Source organism: Danio rerio, chromosome 13 (genome assembly GCF_049306965.1).
Source record: "Danio rerio strain Tuebingen ecotype United States chromosome 13, GRCz12tu, whole genome shotgun sequence".
Lineage (NCBI taxonomy): Eukaryota > Metazoa > Chordata > Actinopteri > Cypriniformes > Danionidae > Danio > Danio rerio.
The window spans coordinates 12,477,325-12,494,126 of record NC_133188.1 but is presented as its reverse complement, the minus strand read 5'-3'; the positions used below and the strand labels follow the sequence as shown (position 1 = coordinate 12,494,126).

At 36.5% G+C, this 16,802-nt stretch overlaps 1 protein-coding gene across 13 annotated transcripts in view; it reads right to left on the bottom strand.

Annotated features, from left to right (window-relative positions):
* gng2 (guanine nucleotide binding protein (G protein), gamma 2) overlaps positions 1-16,802 on the bottom strand; it is a 43,392-nt gene that overhangs the window by 10,049 nt on the left and 16,541 nt on the right. For 8 of the 13 annotated variants that reach the window (NM_001346275.1, XM_073919557.1, XM_073919559.1 and 5 more), the window contains one exon: positions 15,394-15,475. The gene's annotated coding sequence lies outside the window, so the exon portion shown is untranslated. Of the gene's footprint in view, positions 1-4,936; positions 5,079-9,492; positions 9,570-15,393; positions 15,476-16,802 lie in introns of those variants that run through there. The other 5 variants (NM_001346274.1, XM_073919558.1, XM_021480573.2 and 2 more) reach the window with 2 other exon arrangements.

The following is a 16,802-nucleotide window of genomic DNA, read 5'->3' as shown; positions in this document are numbered from 1 at the left end:
TTATTCAGTTTGCTCGTATCAAACTAAGTTAACTATTGCACCGAGTCAGCGAGTGTAAACACGTTAGCATCACAACCAAACTTTAACCTCGTGTAGGGTTTTTACCGCATTTAGTGACGGGAATAACACACGCGGCTTTCTGACGCTACCTGCCGTGTGCATCTAAGTTTCCGGGAAATGCGGAGGTTTTTTTTCTCTCACTCGCCATGCGAATTTGTCCCAATTCGCCATTCATCCTTGCGAATTTGTCCCAATTTGTGTTGGGACAACATGAAGGAATTTTGTGGAACCCAGCATATTTTGCTGTGTATCCCAAGTCCAGTTCTGGCGATTCACCTCCCTGCACATTTTGAGTTGTGTTTTTTTGACAACTGTGGATCAGTTCTTTGATTTCTCTGCTAAACTGCAGATGATCTGAAATATGTTGTGGTAAATAATGCCGAACTCAGACTGCATGATTTTCAAAGTAATAGTGTGTGTCACAGATGTTTTCACACTGCGTCACCTTAGAATTAATAGGTGCTATCGGACATTTTTGTCAAAATTGAGTTATTGACATATTCTTATTAAATGACGACTTATTTACATAATGTGATGTTTTTTTAGAAGTTGTTTACATTTTAAGACTTTTTACTTAAAAAGCAAAAAGGTTTTATCTACAAAGTCGAACTCTGGCTTGGCTCTATAAGGTTTTTTTTCTGTGAGCCAATCAGCATTTTAATGCACGCACGATGACCAATCAGGATCAGCTTTCTTTGTCATTTCGCCGGACTGTTCCATTGACAGCGGGAAACGCCAGAAAGACAAAATTGCACAAAATCAGAGTCGGCTAAATAATGCCGCACCACACAAAATTGAGATGTGCGTAAATGTGATGGTTTAAAAGCATTTCTTGACATTGAGATTCATTCATTCATTTATTTTCCTTCGTCTTAGTCCCTTTATTAATCTGGGGTCACCACAGCGGAATGAACCGCAAACTTATCCAGCATGTGTTTTACGCAGCGGATGCCCTTCCAACTGCAACCTATCACTGAGAAACACCCAAACACACTCTATCACACACTTACACTATGGCCAATTGTTCACATTTTAAGACACTGGAGCACCCGAAGGAAACCTACGCAAACACAGGGAAAACATGCAAACTCCACACAGAAATGCCAACTGACCTAGCTAAGGCTCGAACCAGCAACCTTCTTACTGTGAGGCAATCGTGCTACCCACTGTGCCACCGTGTCACCGACATTGAGATATTAAACATTAAATTTTAAAACCGACATTAAATTTTACAGTGTTGAAAAAGAAATGATTATTAAAAAAGTTATATTTTCAGTGTCAAATGTATTTATTTGTTCACATAGTCAGTGAAACACTTTTGAGGGTTCATTAAACTCATTTAGTCATCGTCTGTTTCTTTTAAAGTCTTCAAATTTAATTTTAAGCCTTGAAGGGCAAATACTTTATTTAATTCATGGGGCATATAATTCGATAAATATAATTCAATAATTCATATACAGCATAAAATGTAATAAATATTAACATATTAATTAGATATAATGAACACCTGCACTTAAAAAAAATTTGCACAGCCTTGCATGCTTAATTTGAACAAGAAAAAAATATTCATCCTAAAACATGAAATAAATGTTATAGAAAGCAAACATTTTATTTTCTCAAGCATCAACACTTGATCATTCACACACATTCACACATCAACTTATTCATTCTTCTTGTCGGCTTAGTCCCTTCATTAATCCAGGGTCGCCACAGCAGAATGAACCGCCAACTTATCCAGCAAGATTTTACGCAGCGGATGCCCTTCCAGCCACAACCCATCTCTGGGAAACATCCACACACACACACACACTCTCATACACTGCAGACAATTTAGCCAACCCATTTCACCTGTACCACATGTCTTTGGACTGTGGGGGAAACTGGAGCACCCGGAGGAAACCCACACGAAGGCAGGGAGAACATGCAAACTCCACACAGAAACACCAACTGAGCCAAGGTTCGAATCAGCGACCTTCTTGCTGTGAGGCGAACATGCTACCCACTGCGCCACTGCCTCGCTCAACACCACCTTATATATTATGTATTTCTTGAAAAGTAATGCTTCAATGAATGATCTGCCAGATAGAACCTTATAATTCCAAGTGGAAAATGACTTTTCAGAATGAGAAGGTTCTATCTGCATTTACCGTGGTTTGTTTACTCCAATTTGCAAATGTAAGAGAACTTTGATAATTTACATTTAGAGAACCCTTAGTATCTCTGTCATGGTAATGTATGAAAGAGAACTGTTACACACATATTTGTAACAGTGTAACAGGAGAAGGGGGGGGGGGATTGGTGCAGATCTGCAGAGTGGATGCGCGCGTACTGAAGAGCGGTGTTATCACGCGCATACCGATCAGCTGTGTTGTCGCGCGCGTACTCAAGAGCGGTGTTGTCGCGTGCCTACTGAAGGGCGGGACCAAAGGTGTGTCGCGTCGCGGGGGCACTTTTGATCATTTTGGAAGGGCACTTTCTATCCAAGACTAAAAAGGGCATGTGCACTGCACAGGTTGAGCCCTATGTGTGCACGTGCCTGCAGAACGCAGATAGTGAACTGTAAAATTCTACGGTGTCGACTGCGTGACTATCTGGGGTAGCGTTCCATCGCTGCTTTGTTTAAACTGCAAGATGGATCGGCGACATAGTGTTTTACACTCCATGACTTTATAATAGGAAAACTCGCCTACAACTATGTCCAAACTACATCTCACAACCAAAAACAAATAGTAAATCTTGTGTTGTTAACTAGACAATGAGAAAGAAGCCTTTAATGGGGTTGAAAATTTACATATTTGCTCACCTGGCTTTAAAGGGAATTAGCAATTTCTCCTCAACGTTTTTCTTTTTTTACCCGGTTGAGATATTGCTTAGATGACACTTTAAACAGACACGGGTGCTCCTGACAAATTTACACTAGTTTTTCCTCCAGTTCTGGGTCCAAATAAACTGAAAATGAGCGCTTTTTAACTTCTCCACCAGCCTCCCGCTGGCCTGCAGATACCCACACCAGTGGATGCTGCTCTCTTATTGGCTGTAGGTGATCGCAGATGTTATTTTTAATCAGAAGTCATTTCACACTACATGTTTTGAATCGCCGACAGCTCCCGATATTTAGCATGCTAAATAACTGATGGGCATCAGCGACGCATCTGCGATTCTCTCAGATCACATTTTTAATAGTTCATACTGTGTGGTTGTTACTCGCGTGAACATGCACCATTTGTCTGTGATTTCAGCTATTTGTCTGCGATTTCTGAAAACTTGCCGGCGAGTCAAAATCGGGGCTAAAATCATGCAGTCTGAAGGCATATAAATTGTAAATGTGTATTTGTGATTCCCAAAGTGGCGAGGCAGTGGCGCAATAGGTAGTGCTGTCGCCTCACAGCAAAAAGGTTGCTGGGTCGCTGGTTTGAACCTCAGCTCAGTTGGCGTTTCTGTGTGGAGTTTGCATGTTCTCCCTGCCTTCGCGTGGGTTTCCTCCGGGTGCTCAGGTTTCCCCCAAAGTCCAAAGATAAGTGGTACAGGTGAATTGGGTAGACTAAATTGTCCGTAGTGTATGAGTGTGTGTGGAGATTTTTCCCAGAGATGGGTTGCGTCTTTAAGGGCATCTGCTGCGTAAAACTTGCTGGATAAGTTGGCGGTTCATTCCGCTGTGGCGACCCCGGATTAATAAAGGGACTATCCCAAAGTGGGGGTTGTGGGACAATGGCAGGGGGTCGCTTGGTGATTTAAAAAAAAAAATCTGTTCAGTTTTATTAAGCTATTAAAATTGAAATATTTTAACCATAACCCACAGAAGATAAAAATAAAAGTTTTTATAGTAAAAAAACAACAACATGCAAATCAAAAGCCATCAGCTTTTAATTTTTTTTTTTCATAGGGTTGGTGTGTATACGTTAGATTAACACAGCAATATCGTCAGCTGCAGCAGATTGATTTTATTACACCAGGTTAAACTTTCTGACACCTTGATGGCAATCGAATACATTAAAAATAAAAACAGGCCTCAACTGAATATTGTGGATGATCTCTGATAAGCGGTCTCCAAAATTAAACCAAGAATAGACTTGTGAATAGTCTTGAAAACATTGTCACTAATCTCTTTAGCTGAGATTAATATTCAATTAAACAAATTGATAAATGACTATAAAAATGATATGGTTGTTAGACTGTTGCACTTTCTTGTGTTGCCAATATGCTCGTGTTTATATAGCCCTATTGTTGTATGAGCAACATTTGGATATTTTAACCACCTAAGAGGAATTTGGGACTAGTGAGTCACTAGCATTGATATTTTAGGGGTAGCGGGATGAATAGTTTGAGAACCCCTGTGTTGAGTCACCAGGACTGAAATGGGAAACCAGTGCCATAGAAGAACCATTTCACTTTTTAGTGAATTTTTTTCACTTTATCAACATTTTCATAAACTGAACAAGCACTTATTCACTGTAATGAAAATTTCGTGCAAATGAAAGTTTCCATGGATGTTAAAGATTCTATGAAACCGTAGAGAAAAAAAACTGACTTTTTTTTTTTTAAACTGCTGTAAAAATTGATAATGTGTGTTCAGTATTAAATATTTTGATATAAGCAATGTTAGTTCTAGGAGTCTGAAATATTTAAATTTTTAGTTTAATGAAGTTCCTGACGTAAGTTTGGGAGGAGCCTGATTAGTCAGGTGGGTCAGTCAATTATCATGTGTGAATATACAGTAAGTAGCAGTCTTTGCACTGTTACAGTTATCTTTTGTTCCAGCATCCCTCCACCTCCCCATCTCCTCCTCTATTTAAAAAAAAAAAAAAAAATATATATATATATATATATATATATATATATATATATATATATATATATATATATATATATATCATACTTAGAGCTGGAGTCAAGCCTCGAGCCTCCTTCTAGGACGGGAGGTCCAAGCTCTCTTAGGGGTTTGATAGCTTGGGCCCCTGTTTCAGGACAGCAAAGACAAAATCGTTCACCAGGTTGACGCAATTAATTGAGCAGGTGACCTCGTGAATGAAAATATAAGAGATACAGAGGTTAGTTTAATAGAATTATTAGAATGTCTATAATTTTAAAATAGACACATACTGTACTGTTCAAATGTTTTGAGCAGGCCAAAACATTTTAGCAACAGCTGGAAATGAGCAAAAAATCCATTTAACCAATTTTTTTTTTTTTTTTTTACCAGCCGTAAAACTATCTGAGAATTATTTCATTCATTTATTAATTTTCCATCGGCTGGGCCCTTTATTATTTAGGGGTTACCACAGTGGAATGAACCGCCAACTTATACAGCATATGTTTTTACACAGCAGATGCCCTTCCAGCCGCAACCTAGTACTGGGAAACAACCATACACACTCATTCACACACATACACGGCCAATTTAGTTTATTCAATTCACCTATAGCACATGACTTTGGACTGTGGAGGAAACCGGAGCACAAGGAGGACACGCCAACATGGGGAGAACATGCAAGCTCCACACAGAAATGCCAACTGACCCAGCCAGGGCTCGAACCAGCAACCTTTTTGCTGTGAGACTACGGTGTTAACCCACGAGTAGTTCATTAAAATAACCTTTTGTAATATTATTGCAAAACATTTAGTCTTTTTTCCTTTAAATTAAATTCTTAAATAGATTTTATTAATATATTAAGCAGCAATTTTTAACATAATTATACAATATTATTATTACAAATTTTCTTGAGCAGTAAACCAATATATTAAAATTATTACAGAAATTTCTGATTTCTGACAGTTTAAAATATTAATTAAATATACTCAAACAGAAAATATGTTTAAAATTTCAGGAGATCATTTTTATACCCATTCTTCTATCAAAGGCACTAGAGATTTCTTTCAAATTATATTTAAAAGTATTTGTTTAAAGAATATTGTACTTTTCTTTTACTATATTTTATTTTGGATTTAAAAGGTGGTCCAAAGAAGATCATCACATTCAATGATCCTTATTGTTAAACAATAAAGATAGAAACACCTGTTTATAGAGTAGGCTATAGCGGTACAATGGTATTGTTATTCATTCTAGGTAGTAATTGGTCAAGAAGGTAAGTGGACTATGATCTTTCTTGTCAATACAGTTGACCAAAGAAAGAGTAGACAAGAGCATACAATCATTTCACACTAGAGAACAGCATCTAAAGCTTATACTTTAAAAAAAAAAAATACTTTTGCTGCTTGTCCAAACTTCCTATTTTAAAATTATTTTTGTTGAAACAACACAATTTTTATTTGCAAAACCACAAAATTGACAATTTGTAAAAATGATTAAGTTTACTTAATCGATTTGTGTTGGGACAACATAAAGAATGAAACTGCTTTTTTAACAATCTACATTATATGATTGACCCACATTAAAAAGGTCCACTTTTACCTACTAAAAAATTGAACATTTAAATTTATACATATATAAGAATAGGATACAGCAAATATTTTTGTCAGATAAAATAATAGTAGTCAGATAGTTACAATAGAAGTCAATAACGGGGAAAAAAGCTAATGCATGTGTGTGTTTGTTCTATATTCACGTGGCTCTGCCATATGGGTATTGATGGCACACTGTGACACACCTGTCATGACTGTGAGCTCAAAGGTCTGTGGTGTATCAGGGATTTTAATCTCAGCATCTCTCCTGCAGGGAGGTTAAACACAAAGACCTGCAGCTGCGAGCAAACAGCAGGCGGCGCTAGACTATCAACTGCCACACTGACCTCATTCAAAATCAGCAGCACAACAACCTGGCGCAAAAAGATAGCCAAACTTCTTGTTCACGGGGTCAGAAATCGAGTAAGACTCCATTATTTAATATTAATCAGGCTCTGATTGTTGTTAGGACGACAAAGGGTTTAACCCTGACAGCACCAATCAATGTCAAAGTGACTGAGGTGGAATAAGTTTAAATGGGCTTTACGGTTCACTTAAAAGACGAACTTCAATTGACTTCTTCAGTGTTTAGCAGTGAAAGTGTGCTGTGAGGTAAGAATTAAGAAACAAAAATAAATAACTTTTGACAACTGGTTTACCACAGAAATGTACAAGGACTAAGGGTGAATAAACTAGGGGAGAGCTGGGACAAAGTACCATATTTTATAAAAACTATTTTTAGTTTTTAGCAGAAATATATTTTTGCCGTGGTAACTAACTCACAACAGTGGTCTATCAAAATCAGGTGTTATTTTGTATCAATGTAGAACAACCCCACTATATCGTTTATTTTTGTTTCACATTTTGTTTTAGTTGCACTTTGTTTCTTTTGACCCCATAGGCGAAAGTAACACACGGGTGGGTCAAAAGTAGCATCAGTATTTGCAAGATTTTCTGGCTTAAACTTATACATTTTAATTTGATCTGACTATGACCTTGTTCAATGCAAACATATTTTGTCCTTTATTTTTGCTGAAAAAATAAAATAAATAAAATTAAACTGCGTTTTCATTTTAAACTTTACTTTCATCAAATGTTTTAAAAGCAACTTGACGATGCAAAAAGTTAACATTTTCTAAAATTTTTGAATAATTTTAATTATTAATGGCAATATGCAGTCATTTTATATTTATATTTATATTATTTAAATTAAGACACTGCAAACTCTAATGTGGGTATATCTATGGCTATTATCAGTGTGACAGGAATAAGTTTCGTTACTTTCGTCCCCTCAGGAACTCTTGCTATTTAAACCTGACTTAAAACTCTAACATTGCAAACTTAAAGGATGTGTTATTACACTAAAAAAAATGTAGATTAATCATTAGTGTGACAAAAAATACTACAATAATTTACTTTTAGCTTATAATAACTTAAATTTGTAGCTGACTGTCAGACACGGTCCCGAAATCAGCTGATATTTGGCAGCTTCATCAAGGGTATGCTGAATGTGCTGTTATAGTCCTGAAAGCAAATGATGTCAGGGCTCAGAGAAAATTGCTTTGTCTTTTCCCCTGTAACTTTCGCTCTCCCCTACTGAATATAATGTATCATAACATTAATAAATTTTTTTAAAGGCCATTTTAAACACGGAAAGTATTTTCACACGTTAATGTGGTTTACAACATCCATAAGACATTGTCTTCTTTATAGTCTTCTTTATATTGTTAATTTCTTACCATCAGTTATTTCAGCTAAACTGATGAAAAATCTTGAAACACATTTATTAATCTTAGATGATGTTCATTTCTCAATTGATGTTTAATAACTAGTAACAAATAAGTTTAGGGTGACACGGTGGCGCAGTAGTTAGGGCTGTCGCCTCAGCAAGAAGGTTGCTGGTTTGAGCCTCGGCTGGGTCAGTTGGCATTTCTGTGTGGAGTTTGCATGTTCTCCCTGCGTTCACGTGGGTTTTTTCTAGGTGCTCCGGTTTCCACCACAGTCCAAAGTCATGGGGTACAGGTGAATTGGGTAGGCTAAATTGTCCGTAGTGTATGTGTGTGAATGAGTGCGTGTGGATGTTTCCCAGAAATGGGTTGCAGCTGGAAGGGCATCCACTGCATAAAAAAACAAATACTGGATAAGTAGGCGGTTCATTCCGCTGTGGCGATACCAGGTTAATAAAGTGACTAAGCCAAAAAGAAAATGAATGAAATAAGTGGTGCAAAAAAAAAACAGTGTGGGGGCAAATAAACAGGGGGGCTAATAATTCTGACTTCATCTGTATGTGAAACAATTAAGTGATTTTCTACAAGTAAAGCATGAGCACACATTGCTTTGCATCTTATAAACACAACCAAGCCTTACAAATACACTCTGGACCACCCCTTTAATTATGCATTATGATTATACCATATCATGATTAAAGCTTAAACAAAAATTTCAATAAGAACATTTAGAGAAGAGCTTCTTCTGTTGAGTGTTTGTTATGTGAATCTATTTCAATATTCATAATTCAGCCATTAATGAATTTGAAAATGAGAGGAAACTCAGGAAACTTAGCCTGAAGGAAACGAGTTCATCACGGCCTATTAACTTTCCACTTGTAAACCAATAGGGCTTGCAAATGTAGTCACTATCTTGACATCCAAATGTTTGTGGATGATATCCTCACTCTTATCACATTATCTTAAATTACACTTCCTGGTGTTATTACATTACGTTTCTGCATTTAATGCCATTTTGTGTGCCACTGAAAATAGCATAATCAGATAAACAATGCAGGGCAGTAGTTTTTAGTTAAAGATGAAGGATCCCTCATTTGATTTGCAAAATCCATTACAGCAAGAATCTAGCAGATTTTCCGAGAAGAGCAGCGTCTTCATCCTCAGCCCTTGTTAATCCGCCGTTTCATTAAACCTAGTGACCATCCCAGGCATCTTTGCAATGGACCACAGTTGCTAGGCAACAGAGATACAGAGTGATCTAACAGCAATGAAATGTTCCACTCCTAAAATCACGGATGGAGCTCACCGAAGGCAACTTTAGTCAAGGGACCACATCCATCTGAAGGGTTCAGAGAGGGGACAGCTTCAGCACACGGCCTGCCTCTGTAAATCAGGCCCAAAGAGACATTTACAAGCCAGACAAATCCAGGGTGGAGTCTGTGTTTAAAAGCCATTTCAGATTGCAGTCGGTATCTGTCTTCCGGGAGTGCAGAGCTTTACCTTATAGGGGGTCAGAGAGACGGACGATGAAGACTCCAGAGAGCAGAGGAGAATGTCAGTGATAGGGGGGAGAATATATAGTGTCGGTGGGTTCAACAGATATACAGTCCGTGTGCAACGTGATGATGAGCCGGAGACATCTGTCGCCAGTTAACCCTTCACTTCAGCCCCTCTTATATAGTGCATCTTTCATGGGCCACCACAGGCTGAGGTTAATTTACTTGCCTTAATATATATAATCAAATATGTTCAAGGTAATAATTATGTGGTTCTAAAGAATATAGTATAATTAATACTGTTTGTTTTTATTTCAGATATTTATAGAATTTGCTAAACAAATCTAAGGAATTATATAGATTGTGGTTATTCTTTTAACAAACATTACAAATGATCTTGAATTAGATCTGTATAATATTTTGCAAGATAAATAGATATTAAAGGGCACATATTTTACCCCTTTTACAAGATCTAAAATAAGCCTTTGGTGTCTCCAGAATGTGTCTGGAAAGTTTTAGCTTAAAATACCCATCAGATTATTTATTATAGCCTCCACAATTTGCCTATTTTGCTCTCTGAGAACTGTAGCAGTTTTTAAAGCCTGTGGCTTTAAATTCAAGTGATTTGCTTCTCCCCACCCACCGTTCCCACGTGTGTGTCTGATTCTTATACGTTACATCAGATAAACAGCAGTCAGTGACAAACAGGATAAAGCTGAAATACAGCTCAGTAGTCAAAAATACCAAGTTAGTTTTTTGATGTATTTGTGGTGGAGTTTATTCAAGCCTTTCTGAAATGACGAGTCACTCACAAATGCAGTTTGCAGTACAAACAAATACCTACATATTAGCATTTACCGACACCATGCGGCCATGATGATTATAGTGGTTAAGAATTCCATATCGATTTTACTTTTTTATTACAAACATGCAGTTTTACAAACGTTTTAAACATATAAAACTGTTCTGTGGATATGCGTATATGTTATTATAGAGAAATGGTGTCTGTCAATCAATTCGGCGGGCGGGGAAAACCGCACTCCTATGTCACATTATGGTGGGCCTCAAAATCACTATTTTAACGTCAGGAAATTAAAAAGTTAACTTATTGGGTTTATATCACTCTATATGACTGTGGACACACTATACCTACACACAGTTCTGTCCAAACAGCTTACAAAAGTTGATTTTCATCATAGGTGCCCTTTAATAATATGCTGAAGAGCTTATACAGTAAAGAAAACAATAAAAATATGACTCATTTTTAATATTTTAATTGTATTTATTTGTTTTATTTATTACTAAATGTCCAAAGTCTAAAACCAATTTAACTACAATTCTAGCCCCAGCATTATGCAGTTTATAACAGAAGATAAATATATCGGCATATTCTGTGCTTATAAATTAAAAATGTATCTTCTCAAATTTATGCATCTCTAGTTACAATTTGTAAAACAAATCGCTGTCACTTTACAGTTTATAACTAACTTGATAAAGTAAAATGAGTACCTTTTCATTGTATATATTACAATAAAAAACATAAATATCCAATATAACAGGGTATTATTTTACACGTCAGGTTAAACTATGTTAAAGGTGCAGTAGGTGACCTGCCAAAATGTTAACTGGTTAGCATAATATCTTTTAAACACAGTCCCACCCCTGCTGTCCAAAGCCGCGCTTTCAGAAATGAACATGCACATTAAAGATGACAGTAGACAATCCACTTGATCATGATGTTTGACACTGTTGTAGTACTTTATAATACTACAATTCTGATTATAAATGTATTATATCTAGCACATTTCAGCTGTGTAGCAAGCAAAAGTTATAATGTGCAATATTTCATGCATGCAAGGATCGCTGGTCTCATTATCTCTTTCTCAGTGAATTGTCCTTAAGCAACTAACGTTAATGTGGGTGGCCAGCAGGGTGCAGGAATTACACTTATTACTAAGCCATACTTACCTGCTATTTCAAACCGAATATTCAAAGTAGCATGGTAAACAATATAGGGAGCGCATCAGGTTGTCATTCTTTAAAAAAATGAAACAATGTAAATATAAGACCAACCTCAGCTCAGTAAAGCAGGCTAGGCGGATTAGCGCTATTTGCTTTTGTTCTGCTTTTAAAATAAATAAAAATTTACATTATTGATGCTGTAAAAGGAACACACGCAACGGCAGATCTGTTTGAAAGGCTGCGCAAATGTACAAATATACATTTATTGACAGACAGCTTGCGCTATCAGTAATTATGAGAATTGTCGACCCGACAAATTTAATTTGGATGATTAATTTTAATCTTATTCCTTATGCAGAATATAAAAAATGCATATAAATACATTTAGATAATTTACTGTAGTCTTTAATATTGGAATGTGAAGAGACTTTCAACCAGCACAACAAAACATTTTTCTGAAGACAATCACCTACTGCACCTTTAACTCAGTTCACGAAGTATAAATATATAGCTGTTTTTATAAAGAGAATCCCCCACACAGGGATCAATATATTTAAGGGTCCTCGCCAATAAAAATCTGAATTTATTGAGACGACTGCAGCTATGCAATATACAATCATCACTTCACTGCGCTCTATCTAACTTTAAGAATGCTCATAAATATCTCTATCGATTTGTCCATCAGAACACTGATCTGTTAGGGGTCTATAAAGCGGCATGTATATATTTGAAGAAGTACGGGGGTGCTCATTTAATCCCCATCCCCAGAGAGAGGGCCATATGTGTGCCATTTACCCAAGCCACAGTTCTGCAGGGGCAGGAAGGCAGCAGGGAGATGGAAGTGGCGCCACAGGGGCTTTTTGAAGAGGCTGTTCTAATGCAGCTCAACAAGAATAATCAAGGTGTAATATTGAACCTCCATGGGCAGAAAAGGTTCCTCTCAATGGAACATTTTATAGCAAATGTGAAACATTAGATGCGCACATGGCTTAACTACACAAACCCAGTGCTATGACATTGGAAAACATTAATGAACCCAATATTTTGTTACACAGTTTTAGAGCAAGTATAACTCATTAGAATGATCAATTATAAAGATAAATGTCCTGCACGATAATGTCCTGTGTGATTTTCGTAGGCTGTTAAAGTTTTGTTTGTATTGTACTTCTGTGCTGGTCGGTTTGGTTCATGGCTTATTATGCATTGATATAGATTATTTTAAATCCCTATGCTAAAAAACAAATGGTAAAACTGTCTCCATAATGAGTAAATGACTGCTGAAAAAGTACTACGTAATAATTATGTGATGCGAACTCTAATATTTGTTCATTAAGACCTATTTTAAAACTGTTTTAGGTGAGAAGTACCTGGCTGACCTATTTCACTTTCAATGGTTGCGTCACTGTCCCATGAAGTCATGAGAGAGGATTTATGAATGAGAATGAGCTGGTAGGTCATGTGATGATGACAACATTAATATCTGGTTCATTCATACAACCCATATTCATACTGCACTGTAAAAAGTGCAGGGTTCCACACAATTCCTTCATGTTGTCCTAACACAAATTGATTAAGTTAAGTTAATTGTGTTCACAAATTTAAATGGATTGAACATCAAACAATTAAGTTGTTTGAACAAGCAACAAAATAATTTTTTGAGTGTATGTATTAATCACGCTACTTACTAAACAACATTTTTGAAGTAGACTGCTTGCTCAGAGTTGCTACATAGGCTCATTTTAAAAACGCAGCCCTATATACATTTCTGGAGATCTCGAATTATGTAGCCAGAAGTCTTTAAAAGAAAGATATGGGGTAGTATGACACTGTTCCTTTTCACTCTAGCAGCTAACCCATTATTTCTGTATGGAGGTACTAATTACCAGTTTGTCCAGTGGCATTTTTTTGTCTTTAAAACAAACAATATGAGATGGTATAACGCCATTCATTTTCGTTCTAGCAGCTGACTCCGGAGGTTTCAGTTACTAGTTTGTCCTGTGGCATTTCGTCTTTAAAAACAAATGCTACGGGGAGGTATGACGTCGTTCCTTTTCGCTCTAGCAGCTGACTGATTACCTCCGGAGGTGCCAGTTACCAGTTTGTCCAGTGGCTTGCAGCGTAGGTCAGCGGACTTGAGATGCAGTGAAGAGTTGACCGCAACAATGAGGTTTAAATCTGGCAAAGATTGGTTCCAGAAAATGGGAAGGGCAAAAACAGAAGTCAAAAAATGAAATAAACAAGTAAATAACAAGGTAGGAATATGATAAAATCTGAAAATGTCAGATCAAGGGAGAAATCAGGGGAGTTTTTTTCTGGATTGCTTTTCAAAACACTGTCGTTTGAGTTTAGGGAAGTGGGTAAGTGCTGGTCAGTCAGTGCTTTTGAAAAAACACTATCGGTTGGGTTTCAATATGTGCTCGCTGCACTTTGTAACCACGATGATGTACTGGACCAGGTCCATTACGTCGTCGACATTGTACTGCCCAATAAAGAAATGTTTATGCTACTGTGATGGTTGGGTTTTGGGAACGGAGAGGTGTAGACAATCATCCATTATGTAGTGGACCTGGTCCAGTACGTCATCAAGAAGGATGGAGTGAGGACTGTCTCTCTTGGGTTTAGGGAAGGGTGTAGGTGGGGGATCGGTTAGTCGGTCGATCAGTCCCTCACTCACTAACTTACCAATTCACTTACTCAGTCAGTCAGTCAACATCAGCCTCAACTAGAGAGAAATTTGAGATCTCAAAGAGCATACACAGCGGACTCTGGTGGATTCGTGAAAGCAAAAATTGCAAAAAAAACATAGCTCCTAACATATTTGGCACTTTCCAGAAATGTATATAGGGCTACGTTAGAATGCAATTTTTTAAGAAACTAAAAGTGATGTTTGAGAACCCCTTAGTAAAACCATTTACACATCTATCCAAGATTTTTATCAATTCTGCAAATGACACAAGTACATTACATGCTTTAAACTCAGTTTGGTTTTGATAAACGTTTTGCAAAACTCTAGCACAGTGCCCTAAATTACACGTATTGCATGCAACCAACAGCTCTTGTGTTACTGATTACTGACACAGACTGTTTTGTCTGACACTGTTGATGAAAAACAATCTTTTGAGATTTAAAAATGTACATAAATTACAATTGCAGTATTCCTTTGGTCCACTGAACTCTGAACCAGCAAAATAAAATTAAACCTTTATAATATTTGTGAATAGTCTGAGTGTATATGGATAATTATTTCATGTTTGTGTGCTGAGTTATTGTGTAATAATACCATTTATAGAAAAGTTAAAGCCATTTTGCAAGATGTTTGTGATGTTTTGCATGTTGTGGGTGTGTATTTTGTGTGTAGAATTTAGAGAAATGTAGGTCTAGTTGCAAAATAAATTTGAAAACAATAATGAATAAGCTGCGGTTTTGTCAACTTTCATGTTAAATGTACAAGGTTTTTTTAGTCAAATGGATTCTGTTTGACATTTCTACTGTTCATCTGCTGGAAAAAAGCCTAATATATATAATGATGTAAATGTAAATATGATAGCATTTGTAATGTTATCATTGCAGTTGTGTCACAGGTACTGCTGTTCTTTTATATTTAGAATATATATTTACTGTTATTATATTTGTATGAACAGATCTCTTCTCTAGTAAGTCTATTATTTTTATTTAAGCATTATTCTGTGTTTTTGGTTCACCTACTGTTCTAGTTTTCTCTTGGTACACGTTTTCTGTTTGGCTCTCACCTTATTTTCGACTCTTTTTGTCTTCTGCCCGTTTTGTTGATCTTCAGAAGTGAGCTCACCTCCTGTGGTGCGTCTTCAGCCTCTGTTGAGAAAGGAAGCCATGCAGTTAGAGTCCATATGTTCAATATCCCAGTTGCAGCTCAAGGCTTTTTGGAATTGTTTATGTGCGTGCATGAGTGAGTGTGTGTTTCTCTTTCTGTGTGTGCAAGGGCACGTGTACTGGTCGAGGTGTTTAGAATGTCGCACCTTTCCCAGACTGTTAACAGGCCTGAGTGAAGTTTATCTTACGAAAGCCCAGGCTATATTATCATGCCTATATTCATTCATTCATTCATTTATTTTCTTGTCGGCTTAGTCCCTTTATTAATCCGGGGTCGCCACAGCGGAATGAACCGCCAACTTATCCAGCACGTTTTTACGCAGCGGATGCCCTTCCAGCCGCAATCCATCTCTGAGAAAATCATGCCTATATTATCATACAAAAACAACTAAAAGACCGACTTAAAATGATAAACTGTCACAAGAAAATATACTCACATTTACGCACCCACAAGTGATTCCAAACTATAATGAGTTACATTTTTCTGTTGAACTCAAAATAAGATATTTTGAAGAATGTTGGTACGTAACTATTTGCCATTTGTAACTTTTGGTCATTTTATTTTCCATTTAGAAAAGTGGGTAACACTTTAGATCACAATTCATGATATAAACAGACCATTAGTTAACACTGCTAGCTTAACAAACTACCAATTAACTGTTTATTAATAGTCCATTGTTGGCAGTTGTTGGGTTTAGGTTTTGGGTAACTACCAATGAACAGTTAATATCTTAATTATAGGCAGGTAATAAAGCAGTATTTAATAGTGTGAATTGTGACCTGAACTAAAGTGTTACCGAATAGGGTTTTTAAAAAGATTTTGGTTTTGGTTCCTGTTTTACATTTTTAATTTCTATAGCTTCCAAGAATCCAAAAAGAGCCACATGTTGAGAAATAATGTTATGATTGCTGTTTTAGCATTAGGATATGATTGAATTGCCTCTTGTTACAGTTATGAAATAGTTTGATAACAAGCAGGAAATGTTCATGGGCCTATAACATGACCGCATTGATATGTTATAGCTACTTGTACAGTGCTCTGCATAATTGAGTACACCCTATTTTGAAAATTAATATTTTATCCATTTCTCAGTGAATATGCTATGTATTTTGGTCCATTCAAACAAAACAGATTTATTAAACATATAAATGTATTAAAACATTATTTAAGACACCTAACATATTTAGAAATTGAAATTAATGAAATTAAATTCAAGCTAAATATTGCAAAAAAAAACTTTTACACAAAATTTACACAAAATATTTTAGTATTTTGCTTCTCGACTTTTCCTCTTTTTAAAATTTGTAT